Source organism: Capra hircus (assembly GCF_001704415.2).
Source record: "Capra hircus breed San Clemente chromosome X unlocalized genomic scaffold, ASM170441v1, whole genome shotgun sequence".
Taxonomy (NCBI): Eukaryota; Metazoa; Chordata; class Mammalia; order Artiodactyla; family Bovidae; genus Capra; species Capra hircus.
In genome coordinates, this window is record NW_017189516.1 from 39,146,038 (window position 1) to 39,166,119 (window position 20,082).

Sequence of the window (20,082 nt, forward strand, 5' to 3'; positions counted from 1 at the left end):
TCCTGCGAAATAAATTAATAAAGTAAAAGCAAACACTACATTCTGTATCCTTTCTGTGTAGCTAGAAATGATTTATAATATCAAACCAGTCTAGTTCGTACATTCATATTTCTGGACTGAAATATGCTGTCTCAGAAACCTCATCTTTCATCACATCTCTGTTCTTCTGTTAGAATATGTACTCATGTTATTTTGGGGGTATTCAGTATTTGTACATTACTGTAACTTAGAAATTGGCTAAAAGTATAAATAAGCAAATTTTATATAACAGGTGGCATATGTTAAGAATTTACATTTTTCACTCCACATTAATACATGTTACTTACAAAAGAATGACTGGTTCTTTTTCTTTATGTCATTTGTAGTTAGTTTTTCAAAGGGAAATAATCACCCTCCTAATCTCTAGTCACTCTTCCCAAACTTGTGCACAGAGAATATTGCACATGAATTTTTGAAGCTAGCTTTTTCAATGATTAGGCTTTATTTAAAGTCAGAATCACTTCCATTACATTTTTTACATATATGAAAATTGGCAGACATACATACACAAGTTCAGTTCAGTTGCTCAGTCATGTCCAACTCTGCGACCCCATGGACTGCAGCACGCCAGGCCTCCCTGTCCATCACCAACTCCTGGAGTTTAACTCATGTCCATCCCACCATCCCATCCCACCCCACCATCCCCATCCCACCATCTCATACTCTGTCATTCCCTTCTCCCACCTTCAATCTTTCCCAGCATCACGGTCATTTCCAATGAGTCAGTTCTTCGCATCAGGTGGCCAAAGTATTGGAGTTTCAGCTTCAGCATCAGTCCTTCCAATGAATATTCAGAACTGATTTCCTTTAGGATGGACTGGTTGGATCTCCTTGCAGTCCAAGGGACTCTCAAGAGTCTTCTCCAGCATCACAGTTCAAAAGCATCAATTCTTCGGCACTCAGCTTTCTTTATAGTCCAACTCTCACATCCACACATGACTACTAGAAAAACCATAGCCTTGACTAGACGGACCTTTGTTAGCAAAGTAATGTCTCTGCTTTTTAATATGCTGTCTAGGCTGGTCATAGCTTTTCTTCCAAGAAGCAAGCCTCTTTAAATTTTATGGCTGCAGTCACCATCTGCAGTGATTTTGGAGTCCATAAAACTGTCACCGTTTCCATTGTTTCCCCATCTATTTGCCGTGAAATGATGGGACTGGATGCCATTATCTTCATTTTCTGAATGTTGAGTCTTAAGCCAACTTTTTCACTCTTCTCTTTCACTTTCATCAAGAGGCTCTTTAGTTCTTCTTCACTTTCTGTCATAAGGGTGCTGTCATCTGCATATCTGAGGTTATTGATATTTCTCCCAGCAATCTTGATTCCAGCTTGTCCTTCCTCCAGCCCAGCGTTTCTCATGATGTACTCTGCATGTAAGGTAAATAAGCAGAGTGACAACATACAGCCTTGACGTACTCCTTTTCCTATTTGGAACCAGTCTTCTGTTCCATCCCCAGTTCTAACTGTTGCTTCCTGACCTGCATACAGATTTCTCAGGAGGCAGATCAGGTGGTCTGGTATTCCCATCTCTTGAAGAATTTTCCACAGTTTCTTGTGATCCACACAGTCAAAGGCTTTGGCATAGTCAATAAAGCAGAAGTAGAAACCATAATCACAAAACTAACCAATCTGATCACATGGACCACAGCCTTGTTTAACTCAATGAAGCTATGAGCCATGCAGTGTAGGGCCACCCAAGACAAATGGGTCATGGTGGAGCGTGCTGACAAAACATAGTCCACTGGAGAAGGGAATGGCAAGTCACTTCAGTATTCTTGCCTTGAGAACCCCATGAACAGTATGAAAAGGCCAAAAAGATAACACAAGTACAGAAGGATCCTATAATCCCCATTTACTCATTTCCCCACTTCCAAAATTATCCATATATAGGCAATCTTATTTCATCTACATTCTCATCCACCACCATCCCCATTATTTTAAAACAAACCCTAGACATTGTAGCATCTCCTCTGTAAATGAACATAAGCATGTTATCACATCTTAACAAGATAATACCCAGTGTGAAATTTCCCTAATGGTTTCACCATTTTTTATAAGCATGTCTGAACTGGGGTCTCAATATTGAGAATACTTGAAACTGATTATTCTGTATTGTACATCTTTAACCTGCATGTATACCTTCGCTCCGTCTCAGATGTTATAAGGAAACTACCTCATCAAATATTTGGTTACCTTCTACCACATCTTAGTGTAACGTAATACACAGAACATCAAAGATAACTTTAAACATAGTATGTGAGGTTTGTTTTTTCCCCCTCTTCTCATCATTTCCCACATCCTGTGTTGTCCCTTTTAAACAATCTGTTTTGAAATAGAAACTTACTTCAAATCTCAGTACCATAACAGTGATTTCCTTATGTTGCTCACTCTGCTACTTAGGCATCTGTGAGACCTCCACCATCTATCTGTCATCCCACTACCCATATAGTGATTTCCCTTCAGGTACTCACCAGTTCCATTTCCCACACAGAAGTGTGGGGAGACTGCTGGGTGTAGCATGTGTCTCCCACTCCGATTCTTCCAAAGACTTCCTGACTTCACTTGGACCAAGAGGCCTTTTCCTAAGGCACTGTCCAAGTGGTATGTAAAAGGGGAGCTTCCAAAGGTTTTAATATGATATAGAATGTATGGGTGGGATTTGGGTTCGCCAGTTTCAGACTCAGGGTGTTCAAACCATCTCACTTGTCCTGCCTTCAGAAAAGCAATGGGTATACTTTTAGCCAGCCTCTCCTGATATTCTAGTGGTAAGAAAGAGAATGTGGGAACATCAGGTGATGCAGCCTAGGTTACTCGGTTTCATATGGTGATTTGGGAACAATATAATACTAACTTTTCACTTGGAGACTGAACCTGATTTGAGGGAACCTCCTGTTCCCTTAGGACTTCTGTGGTGGCTCAGATGGTAAAGCGTCTGTCTACAATGTGGAAGACCCGGGTTCAATCCCTGGTTTGGGAAGATCCCCTGGAGAAGGAAATGACAATCCACTCTAGTACTACTGCCTGGAAAATCCCATGGACAGAGGAGCCTGGTAGGCTACAGTCCATGGGGTCGCACCACTAACAGCCATTTCTAAATTCTGTCCCCCAGTTATTTAAGTCAGTAAAAATAGTCTGCTCTGGGTGTACATGACTCAAAAAAAGGTCTTTATCTGAAAGGCACTTGAGGCTTGGGGCGGAGAAAATTGGATTAGCATAATGAAATACATTCTGTGTACACTGTCACAATGAATCAAATGGTCACAGCTGGCAGGGGTACTCCAATTTTGAGAGTCTCATTTGAGTATCTCTTCCCAAATTCTACTGAAATAACTAATGATAACATTTTTAAGGGTTGGAAAACAGGGCAGGCTGCACTTAGGGTAGGAAATGACAAGATGCAGATGTTCAGTTACTCAGTCATGTCCAACTCTGCAACCCGATGACGTGCAGCATGCTAGGCATCCCTGTCCTTCACCATCTCCTGGAGTTTGCTCAAACTCATGCCCATTGAGTCAATGGTGCCATCCAAACATCGCATCCTCTGTCACTCCCTTCCTCCTGCCCTCGATCTTTCCCAGCATCAGGGTCTTTTCCAATGAGTCAACTCTTTGCATCAGGTGGCCAAAGGAAGCAGATGAGGGGTGTACTGAGGGTGCTAGCAACCAGTGTCAAGCAGCACACAGTGCCAGCTGCCACTGAAGGTTAACCTATAAATCAAGTCTTTGGGGCTCGCAAATGGAGGCTATAAAGAGCCCTAGATTCTGAGTAGCACATGGATCTGTGCTGAGCAGAAAGTGGGGAGATTGTGGCAACTGCCTTCTGTCTCACTTGCACCACAGCTAAGAAAGGTTTACTTAGTGCAACTTGTTTGCTCCCTTTCTTAAGGAGCCTGAGGCACTCAGTCACTTCAAGCTGCCATATGAATATGGAGGAAAATCTTAGCCTAGCTCAACGTTGCAAGGAACAACCTTCAACCCTGCAGTAAACACCTAAAATCAGCACCCATTGGCATTTGCTTATTGACTAGCTAGAAGCAAATGCTTAGCACAACATTGTACGTCAGGTGGTGCTAGTGGTAAAGAACCTGCCTGACAATGCAGAAGACATTAGAGACTCAAGTTCGATCCCTGGATGGGGAAGATCCCTGGAGAAGGAAATGGCAACCCACTCCTGTATTCCTGCCTGGGAAATCCCATGGACAGAGGAGCTTGGTGGGCTACAGTCTATGGGGTCACCAAGAGTAGGACATGAGTGAGGCGACTTAGCATGCACACGTCTTCCCTATACTCTGTAACCAAGTAATTTCTGAGAAGAAGCTACAGAAAAAAGTAGAAAACAATGTTATCTTTGTCATTTAGGATTAGAAGATTTAAGCAGTATGACCACATTATCTTTTTAAACATTCCTTAAAAATCAGTCAACAGATGAAAACATTTAGTGTCCTGGAAAAGGGACTTCATTCTAACCAGAATCAGAGCAGAAGAGCAAACTTTGATTTCTGATTTCAATTCAAAACAAAATTTACTGCTATGTCATATCTCTCAAAAACAGGAATGGTTGTTTTTGAATAAAATTTTTCCTGAAGTTGTAAACCAAAAATGTAGGTAGTGAGACTTCACAAAACTGAGGCAAGAAAGAAACTATTCTAGAATTCAGAGCTAACACAAAAAATAATGTGATTTCTAGATGCAGGAAATACAATAAGGCATGCCAGAAGGAACGAACAACAGATAGAGGAGAGGCAAGAAATACAGAAGAAACATGGGGATGAGAGGGTTTTAAAATATTACCTATCAAGATAAACAGTAAACAAAGGTGACATCAGAATTCTAAATTTGTAAAACTTGAACATATCTAATTTTGACATGCAGAACAGACTAGTACATATTATAATCAGTATAATTAAATCTCCATATAATCAAATTTTCTATCTCATGTGAACTAAATGTTTTTTTAATTCACCATTTACAAAAAGATTTATCAAGAAAACCTCAATTTTTACAATAATTATACAGGCCACATTTTTCTGATTGTAAGACATTAAAGCTTTAAAATTTACTTAATCAAATCAAGCCACTCAGTGGACATGAATTTGAGTCAACTCTGTGGCTCAGATGGTAAAAAAAAAAATCTGCCTGCAATGCGGGAGACCCAGGTTCAACCTCTGGGTCAGAAAGATCCCCTGGAGGAGAGGGCATGGCAGCCTACTCCAGTATGCTTGCCTGGGAAATCCCATGGACAGAAGAGCCTTGTGGGCTACAGTCCATGGGGTCTCAAAGAGTTGGACATGACTGAGTAACTAAACAACAACATAAAAGGAAAAAAAAAAAGCGAAAGCTCTTCATCCAAAAACTAGAATTGAAAACAAAGATTTAGTGCAGGCAAATCCTCAACAAGAGGCTTTGGCAAAGATATTATGTTGAAAGCAAGCTTTGAACTCCCAGAAAATGGCAGATTAAAAAGTGCGGTATCTCAGTGATGTTTTAGAAAATGCATCTACTGAATTATTTCTAGATACAAATACATCATCCACACTTGTAACAGAACAAGCTGCACAAAGAAATAATTCAGAACTTGAGTTGATGAAATACATTTCCAGGATTAGATGTCTTTGTGCTAACTAATAGTGAAACCAAAATGTGCAAAGTCAGTTCAACTATACTCCAGGAGAAAATACACACTGTACCTAATACAGCCAGTGTTAAGAATCCTTAGAAAAGAACTGGATTGGAGGTTTTCCAAGGGCCAGCTGATGTGCAACATGTATGGAGAAGTGGTTTTAGAAGCCAGCAGCTTGAGAAGGCACATGAGTATACATAAAGGGCTCAAACTCTACCTCTGCTACATGTGTGGGAAGAGATTCACCCAGTGCAACCAGCTGAAAACATACTGGTGAGAAACAATATGAAAGAATTATGTGATAGATGCTTTGCTCAAAAATGCCAGGTTACTCATCATTCATTGTGGTGAAGAAAAAACCCTTTAAGTGTGATTTATGTGATTGACAAGTTACAGCTTCTGCAATTTCAAGATTCACATGTGGACAGATAGTGGAGAGAAGCCTAAGTCTAAGACAGGAGTGGACAAAGATTGACCCAGCCCAGAACGCTGACCTCTCACAGTCACAGGCTTACTGAGGAAAGCCTTCCAGGCCTCAAGGAGACCTGTGCTCTCTAGCTCTCCTATCCCACACTCTCCAAGTGCACAGGGGAAAACCCTAATAGGCAGTTGTCTGTGGGAACACTTCAGCACAAAAAATCTTTTGATCTCATGATTAAGGCGATTTGTTATGTAGAAACACAAAGCTATTAAAAATGGAAAGAATCATAAAATCCAAGTCCAGTCAAGGCAGAACTCTATATTCCAGTGCTAGATTCCCTATGGAAACACCCAGTATTGGAAACTATAGCTGGGAGGCTTTTTGAAAAACAAAAAAACAAACTATAGCTGGGAGGCTTTCTAAAATGACTTAACCAGATGATAATCAGTCTCTTTCATCAGATACTTATTTGGTTAGCTAGAATAAGAGTTAATTTGGAGAGGGTGGTGGCCACAGTTAACTGACTTTGTGAGCAAAAGAAAATTGCTTGTGTGTCTGTTAGGTGTTAGGAAACAAAAGCATCTCTGGTAATACTTTCTGCACCTTCAGTGTGCAATGCTTGTTTCGACGTTTTTGCTTTTGAAGTCTAGTTATACACACAGCTTTTTAAGGAATGAATGACTATGGCAATACATCTGAATAGAGTGCTATTTTGCTTTTTAGTTCGTTAATTTTCAAGCTGCCTTCATTCCATTTTTATTTTGCATTCACTATTGCCTTTCATTTATTTAAGTAGAATCAGTCTTAGTGGTATCAACATATAATCTATTCATGATTCATTTTTGACCTAGGAAATTTTTTTCTCTCCTCAAAATGTAAGCAAAATTCTTAACAATATCAGCCCAAGAGTGTTGTTGTTTGTAAGCCCAATAGACCAATATATAACCAATGGAGAAAAAATGAAATTTCACACTTCTAAGATATTTGGGCTATTTTTCTTAACATATTCAACTAGAGTATAAATGTTTCTCATAAAAAGCAAGACAGTATATAAGTTTTAACATTGTTTTATTGAAGTAGAATGGATATGCTTGTACAGAACTCAGTATTACAGAGAAAATTCAAAGACACTGGTTTTGGTTTGAGACATTTTCAAAATTAATTTTAAATAACTATCTGGTGTTTTTATGTTGCCAAAGACAATTCCAAAATTCAACTTGTTTCATTTTTAATAGATCAATTTGATGAAGATAAGGAAAATATACTGAGTTTTGAAATTTTTTGAGAATCCCTTGGTGTACCTTTAACACATTTTTTTAATGCATATTAAAATCTAAATATAAACAATGCATAATTGGAAATCCCTTGTTTTCTGAATCAGATGCATTATCTTCTATAAAGACTGAGAAATTAATTTTGATATTTTGAGCTACTAGAAGGCAAATTTATTTTACATTTGAGTGTCTATAAGCTGTACATTTAAAATTTTTCATGTATTGAAACATAGCATTTGGTTATTATAGTTTCAAAGGGCCCTTTTCTTACTTAATGGATATTTTTAAAATGTAGGATTATCCAGTGTTAATTATTACCCTTCCCCTTTATTCTTTGATCCTACACTGATTTATTTCACTGCTTGTTCTTTCTTCATTAAGTAATCAGTTCCACAAATTCAGTTCCTATACTGCTGACCAAACCACCAGTGACAGTATTATTTCTGCCCAGCATTACCTGTGGTTTATTTATTTCCTAGTTTTAAGCTACACCTGTAATAAAGTTAGTGTATTTTCTACTGGTGGCGATTTCTTTAATTGTAATTTTCTCTGTTTAGAGGTCCAGGTCAAAAGAATCAATCTAATATAGCTTGAATTCAACAGTAATCTATTTGAACAAATACTACAGTAGATACATAAAAAATGTAATACCCAGAACTTGGGGGCCTTCCCACACTGCTAGACATCAGTTTGGCAACATTTGAACTAAGTCTAAATGTGGGTCCATCGACTTCCCTGGTGGCTCAGTGTAAACAATCCGCTGGCCAGGGCAGGAGACACAGGTTTGATTCTTGATCTGGAAAGATCCCACATGCCAAGGATCAGCTAAGCCTGTGCACCACAACTACTAACCTGCAGTCTAGAGCCCTCAAGCCACGACTACTAACCCTGAGCGCCTAGAAACTGCGCTCCCCAGCAAGAGAAGCCACCAGAATGAGAAGCCCACACACCACAACAAAGCGTAGCCCCTGCTCAACGCAACTAGAGAAAGCTCACATGTAGCAACAAAGACCCACTGCAACCCAAAACAAATTAAAAACTGAATGTGGGTCCAGTTCTGGCAAGTTAAAAAAAAAATTGAACTGTTCTTATTTTATGATGCAAAGTGACAGTGAAAGTCCCTCAGTCATGTCCAACTCTTTGCAACACCATGGACTATGCAATCCATGGAATTCTCCCGGTCAGAATACTGGAGTGGGTAGATGGTCCCTTCTCCAGGGGATCTTCCCAACCCAGGGATTGAATCCAGGTCTTCCACATTGCAGGCAGATTCTTTACCAGCTGAGGCTCCAGGGAAACCCGGGCATGTAGTAATTTTGTAATCACAAGTATCAAAAGGTCTAAGGAAAGGAAATTGGCCAAGATGGCAGAGTAGGAAGACCTTGAATTCATTTCTTCACACAGGCACACCAAAATTATATCTAAGAACACCTAACAACAAGAAAGAGTAGAACCTACCAGCAAAGACCTTCTACAACTAAAGATGGAAAGAAGAAACCTCAACATGGGTAGGAGGAGTGGAGCCATAGTATAGTCAAGACCCTAACCCCAGGTGGCTGACCCACAGATCAGAGGGTAATTACAATTGCAGACGTTTTCTCCAAGGACTGAGGGGTCAAAGCCCCACGTCAGGCTCCCCGGCCTGAGGATGCTGCACCAGTAATATTAAACTCTGGAACACTTGGCTTTGAATGCCAGAAAGGCTTACCTATGGGAGTCCCAAAGGGCTGTAAGAAATAGAGACTCCACTCTTAAAAGACCAAAAAATGCATACACTCTGAGACCCAAGGCAGAAGCAGTCATTTTAAAGAAGCCTGGGTCAGACTTACCTGCTGATTTTGGCGAGTCTCCCAGAGAGGCAGAAGGCCAGTGGCACTCAACCTGGGGTCATAAACACTGGTGGCAGCCATTTGGGGGAGCTTGTTCTATCATGTGGGCACTGGTACTGGCAAGTGCTATTTTGGAATCCCCCCATTTACCTTATGAGCCTCAGGACTCTGCCCTACCCTCGCCTATTAGCCTGTAGGCACCAATATTGAGAAACCTCAGTACAGTCAACTAGCCAGGTGACCACTAGCAGACAGGCTGCTGGAAGACCCCTTGCGCCCAAGGATGCCCCTAGACATAGTCCTATCCAATGCTCAGTTGAGTCACTCAGTTGTGTCCAACTCTTTGCGACCCCATGAACTGCACCATGCCAGGCCTCCCTGTCCATCACCAACTCCTGGAGTTTACACAAACTCATGTCCATTGAGTCAGTGATGCCATCCAGCCATCTCATCCTCTGTCATCCCCTTCTCCTCCCACCTTCAATCTTTCCCAGTATCAGGGTCATTTCCAATGAGTCAGTTCTTCACATCAGGTGACCAAAGTATTGGAGTTTCAGCTTCAGCATCAGTCCTTCCAATGAATATTCAGGACTGGTCTCCTTTAGGATGGACTGGTTGGATCTCCTTGTAGTCCAAGGGACTCTCAAGAGTCTTCTCCAACGCCACAGTTCAAAAGCATCAATTCTTTGGAGTTCAGCTTTCTTTATAGTCCAACTCTCACATCCACACATGACCACAGGAAAAACCATAGCCTTGACTAGACGGACCTTTGTTGGCAAAGTAATGTCTCTGCTTTTTAATATGCTATCTAGGTTGGTCATAGCTTTTCTTCCAAGGACCAAGTGTCTTAATTTCATGGCTGCAGTTACCATCTGCAGTGATTTTGGAGCCCAAGAAAACAGTCTGTCACTGTTTCCACTGTTTCCCCATCTATTTGCTTTTCAATATGCTGTCTAAATTGGTCATAACTTTCCTTCCAAGGAGTAAGCATCTTTTAATTTCATGGCTGCAATCACCATCTGCAATGATTTTGGAGCCCAGAAAAATTAAGTCAGCCACTGTTTCCCCATCTATTTGCCATGAAGTGACGGGACTGGATGCCATGATCTTAGGTTTCTGAATGTTGAGCTCTAAGCCAACTTTTTCCCTCTCCTCTTTCACTTTCATCAAGAGGCTCTTTAGTTCTTCTTCACTTTCTGCCTTAAGGGTGGTGTCATCTGCATATCTGAGATTATTGATATTTCTCCTGGCAACCTTGATTTCAGCTTGTGCTTCCTCCAGCCCAGCGTTTCTCATGATGTATTCTGCATAGAAGTTAAATAAGCAGGGTGACAATATACAGTCTAGACGTACCCCTTTTCCTATTTGGAACCAGTCTGTAGTTCCATATCCAGTTCTAACTGTTGCTTCCTGACCTGCATACAGATTTCTCAGGAGGCAGGGCAGGTGGTCTGGTATTCCCATCTTTTGAATAATTTTCCAGTTTCTTGTGATCCACACAGTCAAAGGCTTTGGCATAGTCAATAAAGCAGAAATGTTTTTCTGGAACTCTTGCTTTTTCAGTGATTCAGCAGATGTTGGCAATTTGATCTCTGGTTCCTCTGCCTTTTCTAAAACCAGACTGAACAACTGGAAGTTCACGGTTCACGTATTGTTGAAGCCTGGCTTGGAAAATTTTGAGCATTACTTTACTAGTGTGTGAGATGAGTGCAATTGTGCGGTAGTTTGACCGTTCTTTGGCATTGCCTTTCTTTGGTATATCCAACGCTGCTGCTGCTGCTGCTGCTAAGTCACTTCAGTCGTGTCCGACTCTGTGCAATCCCATAGACAGCAACCCACCAGGCTCCCCCGTCCCTGGGATTCTCCAGGCAAAAACACTGGAGTGAGCAGGAGATTAGAAATAAACTACAAGAAAAACAGGGCTTCCCTGGTGGCTCAGATGGTACAGAATCTGCCTGCAAGATGGGAGACCTGGGTTCAATCCCTGGCTTGGGAAAATCCCCTGGAGGAGGGAATGGCAACCTGTATTCTTGCCTGGAGAATTTCCATGGACAGAGGAGCCTGACAAGCTATAGTCCATGGGGTCGCAAAGAGTTGGACATGACTGAGTGACTAAACACAGCACAAGAAAAACAGTTGCAAAAACACAAATATGTGAAGGTTAAACAATATACTACTAACCAACCAATGGATCACTGAAGAATTCAAAGAGAAAATAAAAATAAAAAAACCTGGAGACAAATGAAAACAAAACCAGAATGATCTAAAACCTATGGCACAAGGCAAACACAGGTTTAAGAGACAAATTTGTAGCAATACAAGCTTACCTCAGGAAACAAGAACAGTCTCAAATAAACAACCTAGACTTACACCTAAAGCAACTTGAGAAAGAAAAACAAACAAAACCCAAAGTTAGTAGAAGGAAAGAAATCATAAAGATCAGAGTATTAATACATGAAAGAGACTTAAAAACAAGAATAAAAAGATCAATGAATCTAAAAGCTGGGAGATAATGAAAATTGATAAATCTTTAGCCAGACTTATGAGTCCTTGCCCCTTGTTTCTTGATATCAATAAAATTAAAAATCAGAAAGGATTAGGTACAACATACACCATAGAAAAACAAAGGATCATAGACACTACTACCAACAACTATATGCCAATAAGATGGAAAACCTAGAAGAAACAAATTATTAGAAAAAAATCTCCCAAGAATGAACCAGAAATAGAAAATATGAACAGATCAATTATAAGAACTGAAACTGCAATTTAAAAACTTTCAACAAACAAAAGTCCAGGGTCACATGGCATCATGGGTGAATTCTATCAAACATTTATCAAAGGGTTAACACCTATTCTTCTGAAACTATTCCAAAAAAACCGCAGAGGAAGGAACACTTCCAAACACATTCCATGAGACCACAATCACCCTGATACTAAAACTAGACAAAGTTACAAAAAAAAAAGAAGAAAATTACATGCCACTATCACTGATAGTGTATCACTATCATACACTGATGAACAGTATATGCAAAAATCCTTAAGAAAATACCAGCAAACAAAATCTAACAAATCATAAAAAAGATCATATACCATGAACAACTGGGATTTATCCCATGGATGCAAGGATTTTTCCATATTCTCAAATCAGTGTGATATATCACATTAACAACTTTAAGAATTAAAAGCATATGTTCAACAAAATAGATGCAGAAAAAGTTTTGATAAAATTCAGCATCCATTTATGATAAAAACTCTCCAGAAAGTGGGCATAGGAGGAACCCACCTCAACATAATAAAAGCCAAATATGACAAGCCCATAGCTAACATCATACTCAACAGTGCAAAGCTGAAAGGAGGAATAAGACAAGGTCCACTCTCAGTATTTTTATTCAACACAGTTTTGGAAGTCCTAGCCATAGCAATCAAAGAAGAAAAAACATAATAAAAGGAGCCCAAATTGGAAAAAAATGTAAAAATGTCACTGCAGATGACATGATACTGTACATCAGTCAGTCAGTTCAGTTGCAGAGTTGTGTCTGGCCCTTTGCAACCCCATGGACTGCAGCACACCAGGCTTCCCTGTCCATCACCAACTCCCAGAGCTTACTCAAACTCATGTCCACTGAGTTGGTAATGCCATCCATCCATCTCAGCCTCTGTCATCCCCTTCTCCTCCTGCCTTCAATATTTCCCAGCATCAGGGTCTTTTCAAATGAGTCAGTTCTTCGCATCAGGTGGCCAAAGTATTAGTTTCAGCTTCAGTATCAGTTCTTACAATGAATATTTGGGACTGATTTCCTGGACTGGATGGACTAGTTGGATCTCCTTGCTGTCTGAGGGACTCTCAAGAGCCTTCTCCAACACCACAGTTCAAAAGCATCAATACTATACATAGAGAATCCTAAAGACATCACCAGATAACTACTAGAGCTCATCTATCAATTTGGTGAAGTTGCAAGATACAGAATTAATACACAGAAATCTATTTCATTTCTACACACTAACAACAAAAGATCAAAAGGAGAAATTAAGGAAACAGTCCCATTTATCACTGCATCAAAAAGAAGAAAATACCTAGAAATTAATCTACCTAAAGAAGCAAAAGACCTCTACTCTGAAACTTGTAAAACACTAATGAAAGAAACTGAAGATGAAACAGATGGAAAGATAGCCCATGTTCTTGGATTGGAAGACTCAATATTGTCTAAATTCTATACTAAAGGCATTCAATGCAAGCCCTATCAAAATACCAATGACATTTTTCACAGAACTAGAACAAAAAAAATTTAAATTTGTATAGAGACACAAAAGACCCTAAATAGCCAAAACATGTTGAGAAAAATAACCAGAACAATCAGGCTACCTGACTTCAGACTACACTACTAAGCTACAGTAATCAAAATAGTATGTATTGGTGCAAACCAGAAATATAGATCAATGGAACAGGATTCAAAGTTCAGAAATGGACCCACACATCTATGGTTAATTAATCTATGACGAAGGAAGCAACCATATACAATGGAGAAAAGACAGTCTCTTCAGTAAGTGGTGTTGGGAAAACTGGACAGTCACATGTAAAATAATAAAATTAGAACATTCTCTAGCACCATGTACAAAAGTCAACTCAAAGTGGATTAAGGACCAGATACTATAAAATTCCTTGAGGAACATAGGAACAATACTCTTTGACCTGCATCACTGCAATATCTTTTTGGACTCACCTCCTAGAGTAATCAAAGTAAGAACAAAAATAAACAAATGGGGCCCAATTAAACTCAAGTGTTTGCATAGCAGAGAAAACCAGAAATAAAATGAAAGGAAAACCTAGAGAATGGGAGAAAATATGTGCAATACAATGCAATCGACAAGGGATAAATCCCCCCAAAACACACAAATAGCACATATAGCTCAATATTTATACAAAAACACACACACACACACACACACACAAAAACAAAGCAACCACAAATTGGGCAGGATATCTAAATGGACACTTTTTCAAAGAAGAGATACAGATGGTTAAAATGCACATGAAAAGATGCTCAACATTGCTAATTATTAGCAAGTGCAAATCAAAACTAGCTCACATCAGTCAGAATACCCATCATCAAAAAGCCTGCAAACGTTACATGTGGGAAGGGATATGGAGAAAAAAGAACCCTCCTACACTGTTGGTGGGAGTGTAAATTGATGTAGCTGCTATGGAAAACAATATGGAGGCTGCTTTAAAAACTAAAACTAGACTTATCATGTGATCCACAATCCCACTCCTGGGCATACATCCAGAAAACACAAAAGTAGTAATTCAAAGAGACACATGTACTCCAATGTTCACAGCAAATGTATTTACAATAGCCAAGACATGTAAGCAACCTAATTATCAACTGATGAATGGATAAAGATGTGGTGTATATATACACACACACACACAATGGAATATGACTCAGTCATATAAAGAATGAAAAAATGCCTTTTGTAGCAACATAGATGGACCTAGAGATGACCATCCTAAGGAAAGTAAAGTCAGAAAGAGAAAGAAAAATATCACATGACATTACTTATATGTGGAATCTAAAAAATGATACAAATGAATGGATTTACAAAACAGATTCACAGATTCACAAACTTATGATACCAAAGGGGAAAGGTGAGGGGAAGGATAAACTAGGCATCTGGGATAAACACATACAGACTACTAAATGTAAAATAGATAATAAACAAGGACCTAGTGTATAGCACAGGGAACTCTACTCAATATTCTGCAATAATCTAAATGGGAAAATAATCTGACAAAGAATAGATACATGTATATATAAAAGCGAATCACTTTGCTATATACCTGAAACTAGCACATGCTGAATCAATGTACTCCAATATAGAATAAAATATTTCTTAAAAAAAGAAACAACTGTGACAAAGGAAAAAACTCAAAAAATACAATGAGGACATAGAGATGTCCAAAATGCACATGAAATATGCTCAACATCACTAATTATTAGAGAAATGCCAATCCATCCACACTACAATAAACTATCACCTCACACCAGTCAGAACGGCTATCATCAAAAAGTCTACAAATAATAACTAGAGCGGATGTGTAGAACCCTCCTACACTATTAATGGGAATGTAAATTCATAAAGCCACTATGGAGGTTCCTTAAAAACCTAAATGTAGACATAGCATATGATCCTCCAACCCACTACAGGGCATATATCCTGAGATAACCATAATTCAAAAACATACATGAACCCCAATGTTCACTGCAGCCTAATTACAATAGACAAGACATGGAAGCAACCTAAATGTTCATCAACAGAGGAATATATAAAGGCGTGGTTATGTGGTAGCACATATGCACACAGTAGACTATTACTCAGCCATAAAAAAGCATGATACAATGTCATTTACAGTAATATGGATGGACTGACAGATTATCCTAAGTAAGTCAAAGACAAATATCATGACATCATTTATATGTGGAGTCTGAAAAATGATATAAATGAACTGATTTATAAAACAGAAACACTCATGGATTTAGAAAAGAAATTTATGATACTAAAGGGGAGAGGAGTGGGATTAACATATACACGTATACTGTATGCAAATCAAGGACCTACTATATAACACAGGGAACTCTGCTCAATATTCTGTAATAACCTGTATGAGAAAAGAATCTGAAAAAGTTTCTTAAATCTTAAAGGGAAAAAATACTGAGAAAGGGGAAAAAAAACTCAGAAAAAAGAGAGACACATAGATGGCCAAAAGGCACATGAAAACATGCTCAACTTTGCTATTTACTATAAAGATGCACATCAAAACTACAATGAGGTATCACCTCACAGTAATGAGAACAGCCATCATCAAAAAGTGAACCAACAATACAAGCTGGAGAGGATGTGGAGAAAAGGGAACACACTGTTGCTGGAAATGTAAATTTGGGTACAGTCACTATGAACTTTCCTTGAAAAACTTAACAGAACTACTATATGATCCAGCAATGCCACTCCTGGGCATATGTCCAGAGAAAACCGTAATTTGACGACATAATTTGACACCCCAATATTTTTTGCAGCCCTATTTACAATAGCAAGAGATGGACACAATCTAAATGTCCATCAACAGATGAATAAAGAAGGTGTGATATATTACCCAGCCATAAAAAATGAAATAATGCCATTTGTAGCTACATGGATGGTTCTAGAGATTGTCATACCGAGTGAAGTACATCAGACAGACAACTATCATATGGTATCACTTATATGTGAAATCTTAAAAATTTGTACAAATGAACTGCTCTTCAAAACAGAACTACAGTTAGAGGTGTAGAAAACAAACTTATGACTACTAGAGGGATACATTGGGAGACTGGGATTGACATATATGCACTGCTGCTAAGTCGCTTCAGTCGTGTCTGACTCTGTGCGACCCCATAGACGGCAGCCCACCAGGCTCCCCCGTCCCTGGGATTCTCCAGGCAAGAACACTGGAGTGGGTTGCCATTTCCTTCTCCAATGCATGAAAGTGAAAAGTGAAAGGGAAGTCGCTCAGTCGTGTCCGACTCTTTGCGACCCCATGGACTGCAGCCTACCAGGCTCCTCCGTCCATGGGATTTGCCAGGCAAGAGTACTGGAGTGGGTTGCCATTGCCTTCTCTGCATATATGCACTACTATAAATAAAATAGATAACTAATAAGTACCTACTGTGTAGTGCAAGAAAGTCTACTCAATACTCTGTAATGACCTATGTGGGAAATGAAAATAAAAATGAGTGCATATGTGTATATGTATAACTGAATTACTTCGCTGTACAAGGGAAACTAACACGTAGTCAATCAACTATACTCCAATAAAATTTTGAAAAAAAAATAATACAAGAAAAAAGAAACCAACAAAAGAGAAAAATACTTTTAAAAAAAGACATAGGGATGGCCATAACACATATACAAATATGTCCAGCATTACTATTACAGAAAAGCAACTCAAAACTAATGAGGTATCACCTTACACTGGTCAGAATGGCCATCATCAAAAAAAAAAAGCCTACAAATAAGAAATGCTAGAAAGGGGAACCCTTCAACACTGTGTTGGTGAGGCTGTGGAGGAAAGGAACTCTCCTACACTGTTGATAGGAATGTAAATTGGCTCAGGGGCTATTGAAAACAATATGGAGGTCCCTTAAAAAATTAAAGTTACCATACGATCCAGAGTAAACAAAAACTTCAAAAAGATACATGCAGCCCAATGTTCACAGTAGCTCTATTAACAACAGCCAAGACATGGAAGCAACCTAAATGCTCACAAGTGGATCAATACATAAAAATGTTGTGTGTATGTATCTGTGTGTGTGTGTGGAATATTACACAGCCATAAAAGAATGAAATAATACCATTTGCAGCACCATGGATAGACCTAGAGATTATCATCCTATGTGAAGTAAGTCAGACAGAGAAAGACAAGTATCATATGATATCACTTTTATGTGGAATGTAAAAAATGATACAAGTGGCCTGATTTACAAAGCAGAAATATGATACCAAGAGGAAAACATAAGAGGAGGGATAAACTAGGCACCTGGGATTAATATATACACACTACTATATGTAAAATTGGTAATCAACAAGGACCTACTTTATCACACAGGGAACACTACTCAATATTCTATAATAACCTAAATGGGAAGATAATCTGAAAAAGAATAGATACCTGTATACATATAACTGAACTACTTTACTGAACCCCTGAAATTAACACAACATGGTAAATCATCTGAACTCCAATATAAACTTTTTTCAAAAAAGAAAAAACAACTGTAACAAAAGAGAAAAAGCTCAGAACAAAAGTAAGACATACAGATGGCCAAAAGTCCCATGAAAAGATGTTGAACATCACTAAATATTAAAGAAATGCAAATCAAAACTACAATAAGGAATCACCTCAGACCAATCAGAACAGCCATCATCAAAAAGTCTACAAATAATAAACGCTGGAGAGGGTGTGGAGAAAAAGGAACTCTCTTACACTATTGGTGGGAATGTAATACTTACAGTCACTATGGAGAACAGTATGGAGGTTCTGTAAACTAAAAGTAGAGCTAATATATGACCCAGCAATCTCATTCCTGGGCATATATCCAGAGATAACCATAATTTGACAAAATACACCCTATCATTCATTGCAGCACTATTTTAATAGTCAAGACAAGGAAACAGCCTAAACATCCATCAAGAGATGAATGGATAAAGAATGTGTGGTATATATCCAGTGGAATATTACTCAATAAAAAAGAATGAAATAATACCATGTGCAGCAACATGAACGGACCCAGAGATGATTATACTAAGCAAAGTAAGCAAAGCCCAGTAAGACAAAATGTTATATGATATCACTTATTTGTGGAAGCTAAAAAATGATACAAATGAACTTATTTATAAAATAGGCAGTCACAGATGTAGAAAACAAATTTATGGTTACCAAGGGGAAAGGAGAGTGGGAGAAGGGATAATGAACAGATACACATTACTATATATGTAAAATAGATAACCAACAAGGACCTACTGCACAGCACAGGGAATATACTTAGTATTTTGTAATAACCTATAAGGGAAAAGAATCTGAAAAACAATGTGTGTTGCATAACTGACTCACTGTGCTGTACACCTGAAACTAACCCAACATTCTAAAACAACTACACTTGAATATTAAAAACTCACCTGAAAAAAAATTTCTAAAGCTTACCTGATAACTTAACAAATGCAAAAACAAAACAGTGGCATTATTCCAACCACAAAAGGAAGGGATAATTATATAACATGATAGGGGTGCTAGTTAGTGCTAAAATGGCAATCATCTTACTATATATATCCATAAATTTATCAAATTTACACGCTGTATCCCTTAAATGGACACATCACATATAAAATATATTTTAATAAAAAATAAGTAAAAAAATATTTTTCAAACAATAAAAGAAACATTGCTTAATTCATTTTAAAAATCTATGGCATTAAAATTTGCATGTAGTTTTTCTGTTGGGGATATGTCTTTGTCACATCCTGATTTCAAACTATTTAAAAACTCTATAGTATAGATTTTCCTGGTGCTCCAGTGGCTAAGACTCTGCACTCCCAATGCAGGGGGCCTGGGATGGATCCCTGGTCACAGAACTAGATCCCACATGCTGCAACTAAGGGCCTGCATGCTGCAACTAAGATCCGACATGGCCAAGTAAATAAAATTAACGAAAAAGGTCACTCTTGTTTCTAAGTAACCCTTGCATTCAAGCCAGTGGTACTTGAAAAATAAATAAATAAAAGAAAAAAATCTATGTTAATCAAAACAGTATGGTACTGACAGAAAAACAAAACACAGATCACTGCAACAGAAGACAAAGCACAGAAAGTAACCCATGCATACATGATCAATTAACTTATGACAAAGGAGCCAAGAATATACAATGGGAAAAGAACAATCTCTTATACTCATTGACAATCTCTATACTGGTATAGAGAAAACTGGACAGACATATGCAAATGAAATGGGAACACTGTCCTACTCTGTACACAGGATTTTCTCAAAATGGATTAAACACTTGAATATTAAGACCTGAAACCATTCGATTCCTAAAAGAAGGCAAAATTGGCAAGCTTCTGGACATTGATCTTGGTGATAATTTGGGGGGATGTGACACCAAAAGCCAAGGCAAAAATAAATCAGACAACTTCAAACAAACAAAAAGCTTCTGCACAGCAAAGGAACCATCAATAACATTATAAGGCAGGGGCTTCCCTGGTGTCCATTGGTTAAGAATTCACCTTGCAATGTAGGAGACACAGGTTCGAACCTGATCCAACAAGATCCCACACGCTGCAGGCCATCTAAGTCCGTGTGCCACCATCA